The sequence below is a fragment of the Triticum aestivum genome, chromosome 6D, assembly GCF_018294505.1.
Source record: "Triticum aestivum cultivar Chinese Spring chromosome 6D, IWGSC CS RefSeq v2.1, whole genome shotgun sequence".
In the NCBI taxonomy this organism is placed as follows: Eukaryota; Viridiplantae; Streptophyta; class Magnoliopsida; order Poales; family Poaceae; genus Triticum; species Triticum aestivum.
Genome location: NC_057811.1, coordinates 113,008,156 through 113,028,860, shown reverse-complemented (window position 1 = coordinate 113,028,860; position 20,705 = coordinate 113,008,156).

The window sequence follows — 20,705 nt, the reverse complement described above, 5'->3', positions numbered from 1 at the left end:
GTGGCTTCTCTCAAGAGCATAATTATTACGGTGGGTGAACAAATTACTGTTGAGCAATTGATAGAATTGAGCATAGTTATGAGAATATCTAGGTATGATCATGTATATAGGCATCACGTCCGTGACAAGTAGACCGACTCCTGCCTGCATCTACTACTATTACTCCACACATCGACCGCTATCCATCATATGATGACCCACAAGTATAGGGGATCTATCGTAGTCCTTTCAATAAGAGTGTCGAACCCAACGAGGAGCAGAAGGAAATGATAAGCGGTTTTCAGCAAGGTATTCTCTGCAAGCACTGAAATTATAGGTAACAGATAGTTTTGTGATAAGATAATTTGTAACGAGCAACAAGTAACAAAAGTAAATAAAGTGCAGCAAGGTGGCCCAATACTTTTTGTAGCAAAGGACAAGCCTGGACAAACTCTTATATGAAGGAAAACGCTCCCGAGGACACATGGGAATTATCGTCAAGCTAGTTTTCATCACGTTCATATGATTCGCGTTCGGTACTTTGATAATTTGATATGTGGGTGGACCGGTGCTTGGGTGCTGTCCTTACTTGGACAAGCATCCCACTTACGATTAACTCCTATTGCAAGCATCCGCAACTACAAAAGAAGTATTAAGGTAAACCTTACCATAGCATGAAACATATGGATCCAAATCAGCCCCTTACGAAGCAACGCATAAACTAGGGTTTAAGCTTCTGTCACTCTAGCAACCCATCATCTACTTATTACTTCCCAATGCCTTCCTCTAGGCCCAAATAATGGTGAAGTGTCATGTAGTCGACGTTCACATAACACCACTAGAGGAGAGACAACATACATCTCATCAAAATATCGAACGAATACCAAATTCACATGACTACTAATAGCAAGAATTCTCCCATGTCCTCAGGAACAAACGTAACTACTCACAAAGCATATTCATGTTCATAATCAGAGGAGTATTAATATGCATATAGGATCCGAACATATGATCTTCCACCAAATAAACCAACTAGCATCAACTACAAGGAGTAATCAACACTACTAGCAACTGAAAGTGCAACTATCCCTGGGTGGTTTTGGTAATTCCTAACAACATATAGCTCATTGAGCTAATGCTATTTCAAGATAGATATTTCAGGAAAGCTCAATGATTGGCATGGCATGGATTAGGAAGTTGACCCTTCAAAATGCTAAGGAAAAAAGATTGGCTCAAGTTCAAAGCACAAGACTCTACATTTTCTATTTTAGTGATCCAAGATCACATTGAGTCTATAGGAAAAGCCAATACTATTAAGAAGGGATGAGGTGTTGCTTAATGAGGTGCTTGCTCAAAATGCTTAGTGATATGCTCCAAAACCCTCCACTACTTTCTCATATCCACATATGTCCCAAACCACAAGTCCAACTCGGCCCCACCGAAATTTCATATCCGGAGCCACCTAGTTCAGTTGACATAGCCACTGCCAGAAATCCTAGTCTTTTCGGTCTCACCGATAGGGATCTCGGTCTCACTGAGATGGGATTGTAATCTCTCTGTTTCCCTTCGTAACATTTCGGTCCAACTGAGATGAGCGATCGGTCCCACCGAGATTGCAATGCAAACTCTCTGTTTCTCTTTCGTAACGTTTCGGTCCCACCGAGATGAGCGAGTCGGTCCCACCGAGTTTGCCTAACCAACTCTCTGTTAGTCTATTACCAAAATCGGTCCCACCGAGTTTGTGTAATCGGTCTCACCGAGATTAAGTTATGCCCTAACCTTAATGATATCGGTCCCACCGAGTTGACATGTCGGTCCCACCGAAACACCTAACGGTCACATTATGAACCAATTCGGTCTGACCGAGTTCTCTGATTCGGTCCCACCGAGTTTGGTGATTTGTGTGTAACGGTTAGATTTTGTGTGGAGGCTATATATACCCCTCCACCCACTCTTCATTCGTGGAGAGAGCCATCAGAACATGCCTACACTTCCAATACCTATTTTCTGAGAGAGAACCACCTACACTTGTGTTGAGGTCAAGATATTCCATTCCAACCACATAAATCTTGATCTCTAGCCTTCCCCAAGTTGCTTTCCACTCAAATCTTCTTTCCACCAAATCCAATCCTATGAGAGAGAGTTGAGTGTTGGGGAGACTATCATTTGAAGCACAAGAGCAAGGAGTTCATCATCAACACACCATTTGTTACTTCTTGGAGAGTGGTGTCTCCTAGATTGGCTAGGTGTCACTTGGGAGCCTCCGACAAGATTGTGGAGTTGAACCAAGGAGTTTGTAAGGGCAAGGAGATCGCCTACTTCGTGAAGATCTACCCTAGTGAGGCAAGTCCTTCGTGGGCGACGGCCATGGTGGGATAGACAAGGTTGCTTCTTCGTGGACCCTTCGTGGGTGGAGTCCTCCGTGGACTCGCGCAACCGTTACCCTTCGTAAGTTGAAGTCTCCATCAACGTGGATGTACGATAGCACCACCTATCGGAACCACGGATAAAAAATCTCCGTGTCAACATTGCGTTTGCTCCCTCAAACTCCTCCCTTTACCTTCATATGCAATTGTTTTACATTCTGCTGCTATACTCTTAGAATTGCATGTGTAGGTTGATTGCTTGACTTGTGCTAAGTTGTTAAAATCTGCCAAGAACTAAAATTGGGAAAAGGCTAGATTTTTATTTGGTCAAGTAGTCTAATCACCCCCCCTCTAGACATACTTTCGATCCTACAGCAACCTACAAGTACCAATCTCAGACTTAGAGACAAGAATTGGATACAAGAGATGAACTAGGGTTTGAGAGGAGATGGTGCTGGTGAAGATGTTGATGGAGATTGACCCCCTCCTGATGAGAGGAGCATTGGTGATGACGATGGCGATGATTTCCCCCTCACAGAGGGAAGTGTCCCCGGCAGAACAGCTCTGCCAGAGCCCTAGATTGGTTCCGCCTCGTGGCGGCGGAGTCTCGTCCCGAAAGCTTGCTTATGATTTTTATTCGGACGAAAGACTTCATATAGCAGAAGATGGGCACCGGAGGGCCAACAGGGGGCCCACGAGGCAGGGGGCGCGCCCAGGGGGGTAGGGCACGCCCCCACCCTCGTGGCCAGGGTGTGGGCCCCCTCTGGTATTTCTTTTGCTCAATATTTTTTATTATTTCCAAAATAACTTCCGTGGAGTTTCAGGACTTTTGGAGTTGTGCAAAATAGGTCTCTAATATTTGCTCCTTTTTCCAACCCAGAATTCCAGCTGCCGGCATTCTCCCTCCTTATGTAAACCTTGTAAAATAAGAGAGAATAGGCATACGTATTGTGACATAATGTGTAATAACAGCCCATAATGCAATAAATATCGATATAAAAGCATGATGCAAAATGGACGTATCAGCATGCATCTGGAGTATTAAGTTCAAAGGAACAGAGTAATGCTTGAAGTAAGATGACATGATGTAGAGGGATAAACTCATGCAATATGAAATAAACCCCATCTTGTTATCCTCGATGGCAACAATACAATACGTGCCTTGCTGCCCCTGCTGTCACTGGGAAAGGACACCGCAAGATTGAACCCAAAGCTAAGCACTTCTCCCATTGCAAGAAAGATCAATCTAGTAGGCCAAACCAAACTGATAATTCGAAGAGACTTGCAAAGATAACCAATCATACATAAAAGAATTCAGAGAAGATTCAAATATTGTTCATAGATAAACTTGGTCATAAGCCCACAATTCATCGGTCTCAACAAACACACCGCAAGAGAAGATTACATCGAATAGATCTCCACGAGAATCATGGAGAACTTTGTATTGAGATCCAAAGAGAGAGAAGAAGCCATCTAGCTAATAACTATGGACCCGAAGGTCTGAGGTAAACTACTCACACATCATCGGAGAGGCTATGGTGTTGGTGTAGAAGACCTTCGTGATCAATGCCCCCTCCGGCAGGACGCCGGAAAAGGCCCCAAGATGGGATCTCACGGGTACAGAAGGTTGCGGCGGTGGAATTAGGTTTTCATGGATGCTTCTGTTGGTTTGGGGGTACGTAGGTATATATAGGAGGAAGAAGTACGTCAGTGGAGCAACGTGGGCCCCATGAGGGTGAAGGGCGCGCCCAGGGGGGTAGGCGCGCCCCCTGCCTCGTGCTCTCCTGGTTGATTTCTTGACGTAGACTCCAAGTCCTCTGGATCACGTTTGTTCCGAAAATCACGTTCCCGAAGGTTTCATTCCGTTTGGACTCCGTTTGATATTCTTTTTCTGCGAAACTCTCAAATAGGCAAAAAAAACTACAATTTGGGCTGGGCCTCCGGTTAATAGGTTAGTCCCAAAAATAATATAAAAGTGTATAACAAAGCCCATAATCATCCAAAACAGAATATAATAGAGCATGAAGCAATAAAATATTATAGATACGTTGGAGACGTATCAGATACATGCGATGGTCGGCGTTCGACGACATTCTCGCCAGTTGCATCATGGAAGTGGAAGTGGCCGCCTCTCTGGGCGTCGCGCCAGGAGACCAGATCGTGTGCCATGGCCACGTTGGGGAGGTGTCCTCCTCCCTCGTCATCGCGCAGGGAGTGCTCGAGAAGCCCCTAAAGCCACACCTTCACCTCCTGGAGCGCCAGCGTGCGCGCCGTAGAGTTCTCCTACGCGCACCTGGGACGTGTCCCACCGCCGTTGTTCGCAGGAGGAGGTGTGGCACCGCGCTGCCCCTCCGAGCTCCTCTGCGCGCACCCGCCGTTTGCGGCATCGCCATCGGCTATGGCCGTGCACGCGCTTGACGAGCCGGACATGTCAGCGATACGATGGGCAAATCAAACAACGAAGAACGAAATCAACACACGAGAACGAGATTTTAACATGGAAAACCCCTCCAACACGAAGGGGAAAACCACGGGTGCCAGCCAACAAATCTTCACTATATTGGGGGAGGTTACAAACGTCGATGATTCACAACTGATCAACATGAAATAGTTGTGTACTTCTGGGAGTGCATACTTCCGTTCCTTGTATACCACATAGATAAACCTTTTATACCTTATTATTATTTCTAATATACTTCATTTATAGTTACTAAATATTCAAAATGAGTTTCATAAAAAATTGATGCGAGTCTACATAATAAGGTTTACGTATATACTGATTTGTTCGTACGTGAAAAAAGTATATCACAAAAAGTACGTCGTAAATGATAATTTTTCAACAAAACTCATATTGGGGTATCTTAGAATATTTGATGATGTATATTGAAAATAAAAAAAGAGGCCAAAAGGAGCTCAACAAAAAAAGAAAAAAAGAGAAAAAAAAAGAAAAGAAAAAGAGAGAAGTGGCAATGCTACTATCCTTTTCCACACTTGTGCTTCAGAGTTGCACCATGGTTTTCATATAGAGAGTCTCCTATGTTGTCACTTTCATATACTAGTGGGATTTTTTTATTATACAACTTGTCTTGTATATTCCGATGATGGGTTCCTCAAATGCCCGATGTCTTCATGAGCAAGCAAGTGGATGAACACCCATTTAGTTTTCAGTTTGAGCTTTCATACACTTATAGCTCTTAGTGCATCCGTTGCATGACAATCCCTACTCCTCCATTGACATCAATTGATGGACATCTCCATAGCCCATTGATTAGCCATGTCGCTGTGAGACTTTCTCCTTTTTTTGTCTTCTCCACACAATCTCCAACATCATATTCTATTTCACCCATAGTGCTATATCCATGGCTTGCGCTCATGTATTGCGTGGGGGTTAAAAAAGCTGAAGCACGTTAAAAAGTATGAACCAATTACTTGGCTTCTCATCGGGCTTGTGCATGATAAATACTCTGCGTTAAGAAGATAGAGCATGACAAGATTATATGATTTTGTAGGGATAACTTTCTTTAGCCATGATATTTTGAGAAGACATGATTGCTTTATATTATCACTTTGTATGCTTTATATGCCATTTTATATTTTTTTTAGACTAACCTATTAATTTATTGCCCAATATCATTTTTTTGCATGTTTTTCTTTTCCAGAAAATCCATACCTATAGAAGTTCAAACACGATGGAACGCTTCGACGGTTTTTTCTAGACAATAAGAGACCCTAGAAGCTTTGAGGGAGGACGAGAAGACCCACGAGGGCGTCATAAGGCAGGAGGGCGCACCCTAAGGGTAGGGCGCGCCACCCTGGCTTGTGGGCCCCTCGTAGCTCCATTTGCCCTAATTCCTGGTCTATAAATCCCCAAATTAAAAAACCCTCAAAGGGAGACCGAAAGAATTTTATCGCTGCTGCAAGCCTCTGTTCCAAAGTGATCCCATCTGGAGCCCATGTTTTAGTACTCTGCTGGAGGGGGAAACCATTGGGGAGGTTATCTTCATCAACCTTGCTGCCTCCATGATGATATGTGGGTAGTTCCCTTAGGACCTAGGGGTCCAAAGTGTTGGAAATATGCCCTAGAGGCAATAATAAATGGTTATTATTATATTTCTTTGTTCATGATAATTGTCTATTGTTCATGCTATAATTGTGTTATCCGGAAATCGTAATACATGTGTGAATACATAGGCCACAACATGTCCCTAGTGAGCCTCTAGTTGACTAGCTCGTTGATCAACAGATAGTCATGGTTTCCTGACTATGGACATTGGATGTCATTGATAACGGGATCACATCATTAGGAGAATGATGTGATGGACAAGACCCAATCCTAAGCATAGCACAAAAGATCGTGTAGTTCGTTTGCTAGAGCTCTTCCAATGTCAAGTATCTTTTCCTTAGACCATGAGATCGTGTAACTCCCGGATGCCGTAGGAGTGCTTTGGGTGTGCCAAACGTCACAACGTAACTGGGTGACTATAAAGGTACACTACAGGTATCTCTAAAAGTGTCTGTTGGGTTGACACGGATCGAGACTGGGATTTGTCACTCCGTATGACGGAGAGGTATCTCTGGGCCCACTCGGTAATGCATCATCATAATGAGCTCAATGTGACTAAGGAGTTAGCCACGGGATCATGCATTACGGTACGAGTAAAGTGACTTGCCGGTAACGAGATTGAACAAGGTATTGGGATACCGACGATCGAATCTCGGGCAAGTAACGTACCGATTGACAAAGGGAATTGTATACGGGATTGATTGAATCCTCGACATCGTGGTTCATCCGACGAGATCATCGTGGAACATGTGGGAGCCAACATGGGTATCCAGATCCCGCTGTTGGTTATTGACCGGAGAGGCGTCTCGGTCATGTCTGCATGTCTCCCGAACCCATAGGGTCTACACACTTAAGGTTCGGTGACGCTAGGGTTGTAGAGATATTAGTATGCGGAAACCCGAAAGTTGTTCGGAGTCTCGGATGATATCCCGGACGTCACGAGGAGTTCCGGAATGGTCCGGAGGTGAAGAATTATATATAGGAAGTCCAGTTTCGGCCACCGGGAAAGTTTCGGGGGTTATCGGTATTGTACCGGGACCACCGGAAGGGTCCCGGGGGTCCACCGGGTGGGACCACCTATCCCGGAGGGCCCCATGGGCTGAAGTGGGAAGGGAACCAGCCCTTAGTGGGCTGGGGCGCCCCCCTGCGCCTAGGGTTGGAAACCCTAGGGGTGGGGGCGCCCCACTTGCCTTGGGGGGCAAGCCACCCCCTTGGCCGCCGCCCCCCTCAGATGGGATCTCCAGGGTGGCCGGCGCCCCCCCAGGACCCCTATAAATAGTGGGGGGGAGGGAGGGCAGCAACAACACAGCCCCTGGCGCCTCCCTCTCCCCCTGCAACACCTCTCCCTCCCGCTTGCGCTTGGCGAAGCCCTGCCGGGATCCCCGCTACTTCCACCACCACGCCGTCGTGCTGCTGAATCTCCATCAACCTCTCCTTCCCCCTTGCTGGATCAAGAAGGAGGAGACGTCGCTGCTCCGTACGTGTGTTGAACGCGGAGGTGCCGTCCGTTCGGCACTCGGTCATCGGTGATTTGGATCACGGCGAGTACGACTCCATCAACCCCGTTCACTTGAACGCTTTCGCTCGCGATCTACAAGGGTATGTAGATGCACTCCTTTCCCCTCGTTGCTAGTATACTCCATAGATGGATCTTGGTGATGCATAGGAAATTTTAAAATTCTGCTACGATCCCCAACAGTGGCATCATGAGCCAGGCCTATGCGTAGTTACTATGCACGAGTAGAACACAAAGCAGTTGTGGGCGTAGATGTTGTCAATTTTTCTTGCCACTACTAGTCTTATCTTGTTTCGGCGGTATTGTGGGATGAAGCGGCCCGGACCAACCTTACACGTACGCTTACGTGAGACAGGTTCCACCGACTGACATGCACTAGTTGCATAAGGTGGCTAGCGGGTGTCTGTCTCTCCCACTTTAGTCGGAACGGATTCGATGGAAAGGGTCCTTATGAAGGGTAAATAGAAATTGGCATATCACGTTGTGGTTTTACGTAGGTAAGAAACATTCTTGCTAGAAACCTATAGAAGCCACGTAAAAACTTGCAACAACAATTAGAGGACGTCTAACTTGTTTTTGCAGCATGTGCCTTGTGATGTGATATGGCCAGAAGATGTGATGAATGAGATTGATCATATTCTTGTAATAGGAATCACGACTTGCATGTCGATGAGTATGACAACCGGCAGGAGCCATAGGAGTTGTCTTTATTTTTTGTATGACCTGCGTGTCATTGAATAACGCCATGTAAATTACTTTACTTTATTGCTAAACGCGTTAGCCATAGAAGTAGAAGTAATCGTTGGCGTGACAACTTCATGAAGACACAATGATGGAGATCATGATGATGGAGATTATGGTGTCATGCCGGTGACGAAGATGATCATGGTGCCCCGAAGATGGAGATCAAAGGAGCAAAATGATAATGGCCATATCATGTCACTATTTGATTGCATGTGATGTTTATCATGTTTTGCATCTTATTTGCTTAGAACGACGGTAGTAAGTAAGATGATCCCATATAATAATTTCAAGAAAGTGTTCCCCCTAACTGTGCACCGTTGCGAAGGTTCGTTGTTTCGAAGCACCACGTGATGATCGGGTGTGATAGATTCTAACATTCGCATACAACGGGTGTTGACGAGCCTAGCATGTACAAACATGGCCTCGGAACACACGCAATACACTTAGGTTGACTTGACGAGCCTAGCATGTACAGACATAGCCTCGGAACACGGAAGACCGAAAGGTCGAGCATGAGTCATATAGAAGATTCGATCAACATGGAGATGTTCACCGATCTTGACTAGTCCGTCTCACGTGATGATCGGACACGGCCTAGTTAACTCGGATCATGTTTCACTTAGATGACTAGAGGGATGTCTATCTGAGTGGGAGTTCATTGAGTAATTTGATTAGATGAACTTAATTATCATGAACTTAGTCTAAAATCTTTACAATATGTCTTGTAGATCAAATGGCCCACGTTGTCCTCAACTTCAACGCGTTCCTAGAGAAAACCAAGCTGAAAGATGATGGCAGCAACTATACGGACTGGGTCCGGAACCTGAGGATCATCCTCATAGCTGCCAAGAAAGATTATGTCTTAGAAGCACCGCTAGGTGAAGCACCCATCCCAGAGAACCAAGACGTTATGAACGCTTGGCAATCACGTTCTGATGATTACTCCCTCGTTCAGTGCGGCATGCTTTACAGCTTAGAACCGGGGCTCCAAAAGCGTTTTGAGAAGCATGGAGCATATGAGATGTTCGAAGAGCTGAAAATGGTTTTCCAAGCTCATGCCCGGGTCGAGAGATATGAAGTCTCCGACAAGTTCTTCAGCTGTAAAATGGAGGAAAATAGTTCTGTTAGTGAGCACATACTCAGAATGTCTGGGTTACACAACCACTTGTCTCAGCTGGGAGTTAATCTCCCGGATGACGCGGTCATTGACAGAATCCTTCAATCGCTTCCACCAAGCTACAAGAGCTTTGTGATGAACTTCAATATGCAGGGGATGGAAAAGACCATTCCTGAGGTATATTCAATGTTGAAATCAGCGGAGGTGGAGATCAAAAAGGAACATCAAGTGTTGATGGTGAATAAAACCACCAAGTTCAAGAAAGGCAAGGGTAAGAAGAACTTCAAGAAGGACGGCAAGGGAGTTGCCGCGCCCGGTAAGCCAGTTGCCGGGAAGAAGTCAAAGAATGGACCCAAGCCTGAAACTGAGTGCTTTTATTGCAAGGGAAGTGGTCACTGGAAGCGGAACTGCCCCAAATACTTAGCGGACAAGAAGGCCGGCAACACCAAAGGTATATATGATATACATGTAATTGATGTGTACCTTACCAGTACTCATAGTAGCTCCTGGGTATTTGATACCGGTGCGGTTGCTCATATTTGTAACTCAAAACAGGAACTGCGGAATAAGCGGAGACTGGCGAAGGACGAGGTGACGATGCGCGTCGGGAATGGTTCCAAGGTCGATGTGATCGCCGTCGGCACGCTACCTCTACATTTACCTACGGGATTAGTTTTAAACCTCAATAATTGTTATTTAGTGCCAGCTTTGAGCATGAACACTGTATCAGGATCTCGTTTAATTCGAGATGGCTACTCATTTAAATCTGAGAATAATGGTTGTTCTATTTATATGAGAAATATGTTTTATGGTCATGCCCCGCTGGTCAATGGTTTATTCTTGATGAATCTCGAACGTGATGTTACACATATTCATAGTGTGAATACCAAAAGATGTAAAGTTGATAACGATAGTCCCACATACTTGTGGCACGGCCGCCTTGGTCACATTGGTGTCAAGCGCATGAAGAAGCTCCATGCAGATGGACTTTTGGAGTCTCTTGATTACGAATCATTTGACACGTGCGAACCATGCCTCATGGGTAAAATGACCAAGACTCCGTTCTCCGGAACAATGGAGCGTGCAACCAACTTATTGGAAATCATACATACTGATGTGTGCGGTCCAATGAGTGTTGAGGCTCGCGGTGGCTATCGTTATGTTCTCACTCTCACTGATGACTTAAGTAGATATGGGTATGTCTACCTAATGAAACACAAGTCTGAAACCTTTGAAAAGTTCAAGGAATTTCAGAGTGAGGTTGAGAATCAACGTGACAGAAAAATAAAGTTCCTACGATCAGATCGTGGAGGAGAATATTTAAGTCACGAATTTGGCACACACTTAAGAAAATGTGGAATAGTTTCACAACTCACGCCGCCTGGAACACCTCAGCGAAATGGTGTGTCCGAACGTCGTAATCGCACTCTATTGGATATGGTGCGATCTATGATGTCTCTTACCGATCTACCGCTCTCATTATGGGGCTATGCTTTAGAGACTGCCGCATTCACTTTAAATAGGGCTCCGTCGAAATCCGTTGAGACGACACCGTATGAATTATGGTTTGGGAAGAAACCTAAGCTGTCGTTTCTAAAAGTTTGGGGATGCGATGCTTATGTCAAGAAACTTCAACCTGAAAAGCTCGAACCCAAGTCGGAAAAATGCGTCTTCGTAGGATACCCTAAGGAAACCATTGGGTATACCTTCTACCTCAGATCCGAAGGCAAGATCTTTGTTGCCAAGAACGGGTCCTTTCTGGAGAAAGAGTTTCTCTCGAAAGAATTAAGTGGGAGGAAAGTGGAACTTGATGAGGTGATAGTCACCCCTTCCGAACCGGAAAGTAGCACAGCGCGGGAAGATGTTCCTGTGGTGCCTACACCGACTGGGGAGGAAGTTAATGATGATGATCATGAAGCTTCAGATCAAGTTACTGCTGAACTTCGTAGGTCCACAAGGACACGTTTCGCACCAGAGTGGTATGGCAACCCTGTCCTGGAAATCATGTTGTTGGACAACGGTGAACCTTCGAACTATGAAGAAGCGATGGCAGGCCCGGATTCTGACAAATGGCTAGAAGCCATGAAATCCGAGATAGGATCCATGTATGAAAACGAAGTATGGACTTTGACTGACATAGAAAATAAATGGATCTTTAAGAAGAAGACATACGCGGATGGTAATGTGACCATCTATAAGGCTCGACTTGTCGCTAAGGGTTATCGACAAGTTCAAGGGGTTGACTACGATGAGACTTTCTCACCCGTAGCGAAGCTGAAGTCCGTCCGAATCATGTTAGCAATTGTCGTATTCTATGATTATGAGATATGGCAAATGGACGTCAAAACGGCATTCCTTAACGACTTTCTTAAGGAAGAATTGTATATGATGCAGCCGAAAGGTTTTGTCGATCCTAAGAATGCTAACAAGGTATGCAAGCTCCAGCGCTCCATCTATGGGCTGGTGCAAGCATCTCGGAGTTGGAACATTCGTTTTGATGAGATGATCAAAGCGTTTGGGTTTACACAGACTTATGGAGAAGCCTGTGTTTACAAGAAAGTGAGTGGGAGCTCTGTAGCATTTCTCTTATTATATGTGGATGACATACTATTGATGGGAAATGATATAGAATTCTTGGAAAGTATAAAGGCCTATTTGAATAAGTGTTTTTCAATGAAGGACCTTGGAGAAGCTGCTTATATATTAGGCATCAAGATCTATAGAGATAGATCAAGACGCCTCATTGGTCTTTCACAGAGTACGTACCTTGACAAGATATTGAAGAAGTTCAATATGGATCAGTCCAAGAAGGGGTTCTTGCCTGTATTGCAAGGTGTGCAATTGAGCACGGCTCAATGCCCGACCACGGCAGAAGATAGAGAAAAGATGGTGTCATCCCCTATGCCTCGGCCATAGGGTCTATTATGTATGCCATGCTGTGTACCAGACCTGATGTAAACCTTGCCGTAAGTTTGGTAGGAAGGTACCAAAGTAATCCCGGCATGGAACACTGGACAGCGGTCAAGAATATCCTGAAGTACCTGAAGAGGACTAAGGATATGTTTCTCGTTTATGGAGGTGACGAAGAGCTCGTCGTAAAGGTTTACGTCGACGCTAGCTTCGACACAGATCTGGATGACTCGAAGTCACAAACCGGATACGTGTATATTTTGAATGGAGGGGCAGTAAGCTGGTGCAGTTGCAAGCAAAGCGTCGTGGCGGGATCTACATGTGAAGCGGAGTACATGGCAGCCTCAGAGGCAGCGCAAGAAGCAATCTGGATGAAGGAGTTCATTACCGACCTAGGGGTGATTCCCAATGCGTCGGGCCCGATGACTCTCTTCTGTGGCAACGCTGGAGCTATTGCCCTTGCCAAGGAGCCCAGGTTTCACAGGAAGACCACGCATATCAAGCGTCGCTTCAACTCCATTCGTGAAAGTGTTCAAAATGGAGACATAGATATTTGTAAAGTACATACGGACCTGAATGTAGCAAATCCGTTGACTAAACCTCCCCCTAGAGCAAAACATGATCAACACCAGAACGCTATGGGTGTTCGATTCATCACAATGTAACTAGATTATTGACTCTAGTGCAAGTGGGAGACTGTTGGAAATATGCCCTAGAGGCAACAATAAATGGTTATTATTATATTTCTTTGTTCATGATAATTGTCTATTGTTCATGCTATAATTGTGTTATCCGAAAATCGTAATACATGTGTGAATACATAGGCCACAACATGTCCCTAGTGAGCCTCTAGTTGACTAGCTCGTTGATCAACAGATAGTCATGGTTTCCTGACTATGGACATTGGATGTCATTGATAACGGGATCACATCATTAGGAGAATGATGTGATGGACAAGACCCAATCCTAAGCATAGCACAAAAGATCGTGTAGTTCGTTTGCTAGAGCTCTTCCAATGTCAAGTATCTTTTCCTTAGACCATGAGATCGTGTAACTCCCGGATGCCGTAGGAGTGCTTTGGGTGTGCCAAATGTCACAACGTAACTGGGTGACTATAAAGGTACACTACAGGTATCTCTAAAAGTGTCTGTTGGGTTGACACGGATCGAGACTGGGATTTGTCACTCCGTATGACGGAGAGGTATCTCTGGGCCCACTCGGTAATGCATCATCATAATGAGCTCAATGTGACTAAGGAGTTAGCCACGGGATCATGCATTACGGTACGAGTAAAGTGACTTGCCGGTAACGAGATTGAACAAGGTATTGGGATACCGACGTTCGAATCTCGGGCAAGTAACGTACCGATTGACAAAGGGAATTGTATACGGGATTGATTGAATCCTCGACATCGTGGTTCATCCGATGAGATCATCGTGGAACATGTGGGAGCCAACATGGGTATCCAGATCCCGCTGTTGGTTATTGACCGGAGAGGCGTCTCGGTCATGTCTGCATGTCTCCCGAACCCGTAGGGTCTACACACTTAAGGTTCGGTGACGCTAGGGTTGTAGAGATATTAGTATGCGGAAACCCGAAAGTTGTTCGGAGTCCCGGATGAGATCCCGGACGTCACGAGGTGTTCCGAAATGGTCCGGAGGTGAAGAATTATATATAGGAAGTCCAGTTTCGGCCACCGGGAAAGTTTCGGGGGTTATCGGTATTGTACCGGGACCACCGGAAGGGTCCCGGGGGTCCACCGGGTGGGGCCACCTATCCCGGAGGGCCCCATGGGCTGAAGTGGGAAGGGAACCAGCCCTTAGTGGGCTGGGGCGCCCCCCCTTGGGCCTCCCCCTGCGCCTAGGGTTGGAAACCCTAGGGGTGGGGGGCGCCCCACTTGCCTTGGGGGGCAAGCCACCCCCTTGGCCGCCGCCCCCCCTCAGATGGGATCTCCAGGGTGGCCGGCGCCCCCCCAGGACCCCTATAAATAGTGGGGGGGAGGGAGGGCAGCAACAACACAGCCCCTGGCGCCTCCCTCTCCCCCTGCAACACCTCTCCCTCCCGCTTGCGCTTGGCGAAGCCCTGCCGGGATCCCCGCTACTTCCACCACCACGCCGTCGTGCTGCCGGATCTCCATCAACCTCTCCTTCCCCCTTGCTGGATCAAGAAGGAGGAGACGTCGCTGCTCCGTACGTGTGTTGAACGCGGAGGTGCCGTCCGTTCGGCACTCGGTCATCGGTGATTTGGATCACGACGAGTACGACTCCATCAACCCCGTTCACTTGAACGCTTCCGCTCGCGATCTACAAGGGTATGTAGATGCACTCCTTTCCCCTCGTTGCTAGTATACTCCATAGATGGATCTTGGTGATGCGTAGGAAATTTTAAAATTCTGCTACGATCCCCAACACAAAGCAGTAGCTAGATGGCTCTCTCTCTCTCTCTCTCTTCAATACAATGGTCTTCTCTAAGATTAGTCTGATGTAATCTTTTGCGGTGTGTTTGTTGGCGCTATGTTTGTGATCCAAATTTAAGTATAAAGGTAAAGGCTAACTTATGACGAGCGAGGGAGTGAGACCCGTCACCGATGGTCTTGAGCTTTGTTGAGCAAGGTAAACTGAAGGTATGCAAGATTAACACTCATGATAACCTTGGTGATATGTTGACAAAGCTAGTTCATGTTGCTAAGTTTGAGATTTGCTCAGACTTAGTTGGTATAACACATTAGCCCTAATGGTTGTTTGGCACTGAAAGTGTTTCATCAAACACAACATCCCGGGATATATAGACTCGACCAGTAGGAACATCTAGGCACTTGACACCTTTGTGTTGGGCACTATAACTGAGAAAGACACATTGTTTTGAGCGGAACATGAGTTTGTGATTGTTGTAGGGACGAAGGTTGGACCAACACGCACAATCAAAGACACGAAGGGATTGATAATCTGGTTGAGTATTAAGAAGCCTATGCATAGGAGTGTCATTATCAATAACACGGCTAGGGAGCATATTGATGAGATGAACGGCGGCGAGGAATGCTTCATCCCAAAATTTAAGGGGCACAGAAGCACCGGCAAGAACAGTTAGGCCAATTTCAACAATATGCCTATGTTTACGTTCCGCCGACCCGTTTTGTTGATGTACATTAGGGCAAGAAACATGATGAGAGATCCCCAAACCTTGAAAGAAATAATTTAATTTCTCATATTCGCCACCCCAATCAGATTGGACAGCGATGATCTTGCTAGCAAATTTACGTTCAACAAGTGCTTGAAAGTGTTGAAAAACTTGGAACACATTGAAACGTTTTTTGAGAAGATATGTCCAAGTGAATTTACTGTAATCGTCAATGAAGCTAACATAGTAAGTATCTCTACCAACAGAAGTAGGAGCATGGCCCCATACGTCAGAAAAATAAGTTGTAAAGTCTTGATAGAAATACTAGTAGACACATGATATGGCAACTGATGAGACTTAACTTTTTAACAAAAATCACAAATAGTTTCAACACTACGCTCACAAACACATGTGAGGTTATTATTTCTAAGAACTTGTTGAACAATAAAAAAATAAGGATGTCCTAAATGTGCATGCCACCTTTCCGAAGAGATTTTGATGACAACACAGACTTGTTTATTGAAGCTTCTAAATTGGGGAATCAACGGGTAGAGCCCATGCACATATCTACCTGGGTAGAGAATTTTCCTCGTGGCCTGATCACGAATCAAAAAGAATATGGGTGAAACTCTAAAAACACTTTGTTATCTATAGCAATACGATGAAGAGAAAGAAGGTTCTTTGAGGTTTCTGGAACATGCAAGACATTTTTAAGGTGAATATCACAATGAGGGGTGGTGATAATTGCATGACCAATATGATTTATCTTCATACCTTCACCATTTGCATTATGGACTTGATCGTGGCCACGATACTTCTCGCTCACGGTCACCTTCTCGAGCTCATTGGTGATGTGTTCGGTGGCGCCAGAGTCGACATACCAATTTGTGTCAACTCCATATGACGTGTCTGCAGCTGCTGCAACTTTTTTTCTCTGAGAATTGTTTTCGGCATAGCGCCAATCACAATCTTTCGCGATATGATTCAATCTTTCGCGATATGATTATTTTTCTTACAAATCTGACGTTTCCATATTCCTCATAACCTTGGAAGGGGCGCCCCTATTGTTGTTATAGAAGGGACGCCTATTGTTGTTGCCGAAGTTGTTGTTGTCGCTGTTGTTTTGTCCACTAGATTGGTAGTGGCGGCCGCCCCCACCGCTGCCGCCGGAGTTATTGTAGTAGTTGTTGCCGCCACCATTGCCACCGCGAGATCCACCTCCGCCGCCGCCACCATTCTTGCGGTAGCCTTTGGAGGGACCTTCATGGCCTCGGGTAGCAGCGTTGGCAGATGATTTGAAGGCGCCCGCTCCTGTGCCCTGAAACATCTCGATGGCTGATCGAAATTGGCCATGATGCCGAAGAGGTCATCTATGGACAGAGGCTTGGTGCGAACGTCAAGAGCAGAAATCAGGGGCTGGCAGTCCATGTCCAGCCCCGCAATGATGAACGAGATGAGCTCACCCTCTGTGAGTGGTTTGCCAGCAGCAGCGAGTTCATCAGAGAGGGCTCTCATCTGACCGAAGAAGTTGATAGTGCTCTGTGAACCCTTCTGGGCATTGGACAAAGCGATGTGGCAATTGTTGATGCGGGATCGGGGTTGAGCAGCAAACATGTTGGCAAGGGCTGACCAAATAGCATGGGATGTTTCTAGGGATGCTACCTGTACTAGGACCTCATTGGAAAGGTTTCTGAGCAGGTAAGCGACAATCTACTGATCTTGAATTAGGCATGGGTTGTAGGCAGGATTGGGAACGGTTTGGTCTTTCCCATCTGAGGTTTTTGTCATGATGGTTTTGGGTGGTTCAGCCGTGGTTTGATCTAGGCATCCATATAGCCCAGCTCCCATGATTTGGGAGCGAGCTTGGGCTCGCCATAATATGTAATTGGTTCTAGTGAGGGGCTCGAAGGTGGAGTTGTTGAGGCCGGCAGAGGGTACTTGGCTAGAAGACGACATGATGGGGTTCGGTGGGGAAGGTGAGGGTTGCGAGATGCTACCGTGAGGAAGTTGGCTAGATGTTGGGAAAGAGGGAGGCTCTAATTACCAGGAAGAGCCGCATCTTATATATTAATTAAACGAGGCCAGATCTCGTAGATGCATACATCGTGGGTTGTTACGAACTTTCAACGAGAGGAGGAGATACATCGGGATAGAGAAAATAATATGTTTAACACACCCAACGCGAGCTCTCCAAGCTAGCCTACGAGATAAGTACAGTTACTAGGCTCCCAGGATTTCAAGGTCCCTGGTGAATCGAGGCTGGTTTTTATGGTCGTGACCCCACCTGAAAGGAATATCGTGATTTGGGTCAACCTGCTGCCGAACGTGGTGTGTTGCTCCCACGAAATACAGCGCTCTACTGCATCGGGGACTATGGCGGTATGTGGGTCAACATTGTCAGTGTATGTGCGTTGTTCACCCACTATGCGTGGCTCCCTCTAGAGTTTCCTGCCTCACGCGTCGGCGCGGGCGTGCTTGGGAAAAGGGAGAGCGGCGGGCTGTGCCGGCCGTTCTTGCTTGGTGCTTGGGGCTCTACGCTGACACCAGCGGCCACACAACACTAGCCCCTCTCTTCTCTCTTCTCTGAGTGGCGACGGTCGGTGACCATGGAAGCAGCAGCTCGTGGGGCGAGGAAGAAGGGCGGCGTCGGCAAGAGATCCTGCGGCCGGCGGCGGCTCGCGGGTTGGGGAAGGAGGGAATGCCACCGCGTGCCGTCGTATCCTCGCCCTCACGACTCTCTTCAATCTTTCAAAGCCCCTGCCCTCTTCCTCCCAAGCGCGGCTGGGGCCTAGGGTTTCTGGCCGCCGCACGGCGCTGCTCCGCTCACAGCCGTCCCTGCGGGATCTCCTCCCCCTCCACAACTCCTTGATAGGGCTGTAAACGAGTCGAGTTCGAGCCAGTTGGACTTGGCTCAGCTTGACTCGTATTAAAATTCGAGCGAGCTCAAACTGACCGAAATTAAATTCGAGTTGTAGAATATGATTCGTGCTCAACTTGTAAAGATCTCGAGCTAGTTTTGAGCTAAATGGGATGATGAAATTTATAGAATATACGACTATAATTCAAACTAGAGACGTGAAAATGAGAAAAAAGCTCACTCCAACTGAAGTTAAGGCCATCTCTTCACGCTCAGGAGAGCTCATCTTCTCTTGGACGAACTGCAGACTATGGTCTTCATGGATGAAAGAAATGAAAAACAAAGATGCATATGCTTGAACTTTTACTAGAAACAACTGAATATTTGACACACGGCCGACATACCATATTTTCTTTAAATAAAATGAAGAAAATCCTAGACCGTATATATGGTAATAAATTATTATATATTCATTTAATATATGGCATGATGATTTAACATAAAGATATTTTCCCAAGCTATCGAGCTAAAATTGAGCGAGCCAGTATCGGTTCAAGATCGGCTCGTTTCTCGACCGAGCTACAGAAAGTGTTTGTATTCAGCTCGTTTCTTTTCGAATCGATCTCAAGTCGAGCCAATAAACGAGTCGATCTCGAGCGGCTCACGAGCCTCGAGCTTTTCTTGCAGCCGTACTCCTTGCCCAACGCCGTCCGCCGCCCCAGGTGGCCGACCACACCGACCTGTTCCATCAATCTCTTTTGGCCATGCCTTGCCAGGTCATGTATTTCCAGCTTCACTTCATCCTGCCGTTGGGCAAATTTACTTGTTGTGACCAATTATGCAATCTAAGTGTTAAACCCAGGTATTACACAAATCGATTTCACCTTGGCTTGGATAAATATCCCTTCCTTCGTTTCTTGGTTAGTTTCTTTAGGCATTAATTGGCTATGCCAAAAATTGAAGTAATAGCTACATGCTGAACTTAATACCTGGAGATGGCTCATAATTTATTTAGTTGTGAGTGAGTTAGATAGATGTTTGGGTCTTCCATGGTTTCATTTAGTTGGTTAACACACGCTATGTATTGTAGGTGATGTATTAGTTAATTGCACTGTGGCACCTCTAAGCTACATACAAATAGGATGTTCTGGCCGCGTTCGCTGGATGCCACACCTGTCAGGAAGTGCCGCCGATGGCTGGCCTGCTTTCTTGTTCAGTTTACAGATATTACATGTTGGGTTCTCTGAGTCAGGTGACCACGAGGGAAGATTGTGGCCGGGCAGGTTGCAAGCACGATGGGCAGTGGTGGAGGGCATGGCGGCAGGCGGTCGACAACGGGAGAGGGAGGTGATGCGAAGGAAGAGCATTGACGGCGAATTGCTTTGAGGCGGAGATGTGCATCCTCTGTAGAGCGGAGAGAGAACGGGGAAACAGAGAAGTAGTGGCTCTGTTTTCCAGAGTTGCAGATAGAATGGACTAAAATAAGTGGAGCGGCTAAGTGAGTTTTGGGGAAAGCAAGGCTGAAACAATAGCGGTGATGGTGAGCGGTGCTCGGAGTTAGAGGGTGCTTGGATACGTTTTAGTCTCATGATTAAAAGTAGTGGGACTAAAATTTGTTAGCCTCATCCATGCTTGGATCCAAATACTAAAGATACTAAAATTAAGTTAATGAGCATTTATTATCCTCCAAACCCTCCAATCCAGAACTCGTATGTGTTAAAGGAGAGGAGTTAAATGAGGAGAGAAAGGACTAATCCACATTTTAGTAGGGGTATCCCGGACTAAAAATTTTTAGTCTCAAGACTAGTTTTAGTCTTTAGTCAGGGGTGCTTGGAAGTTTAGCCTTTTAAAGAGACTATTTTTAGTCAGACTAAAATAAGTCTCTTCGATTCAAGCACACTCTTAGCAATCAGCATTGGCCAAAAGGAAAGATGGTGACTTCTTCTAGGAGATAATCAGGTGCGTAGATCCAACGCTGTGACAACTCCTAGGTTTGGTAGTTGGCTAATTCTATGCACCTTAAATATGTAGCCCTA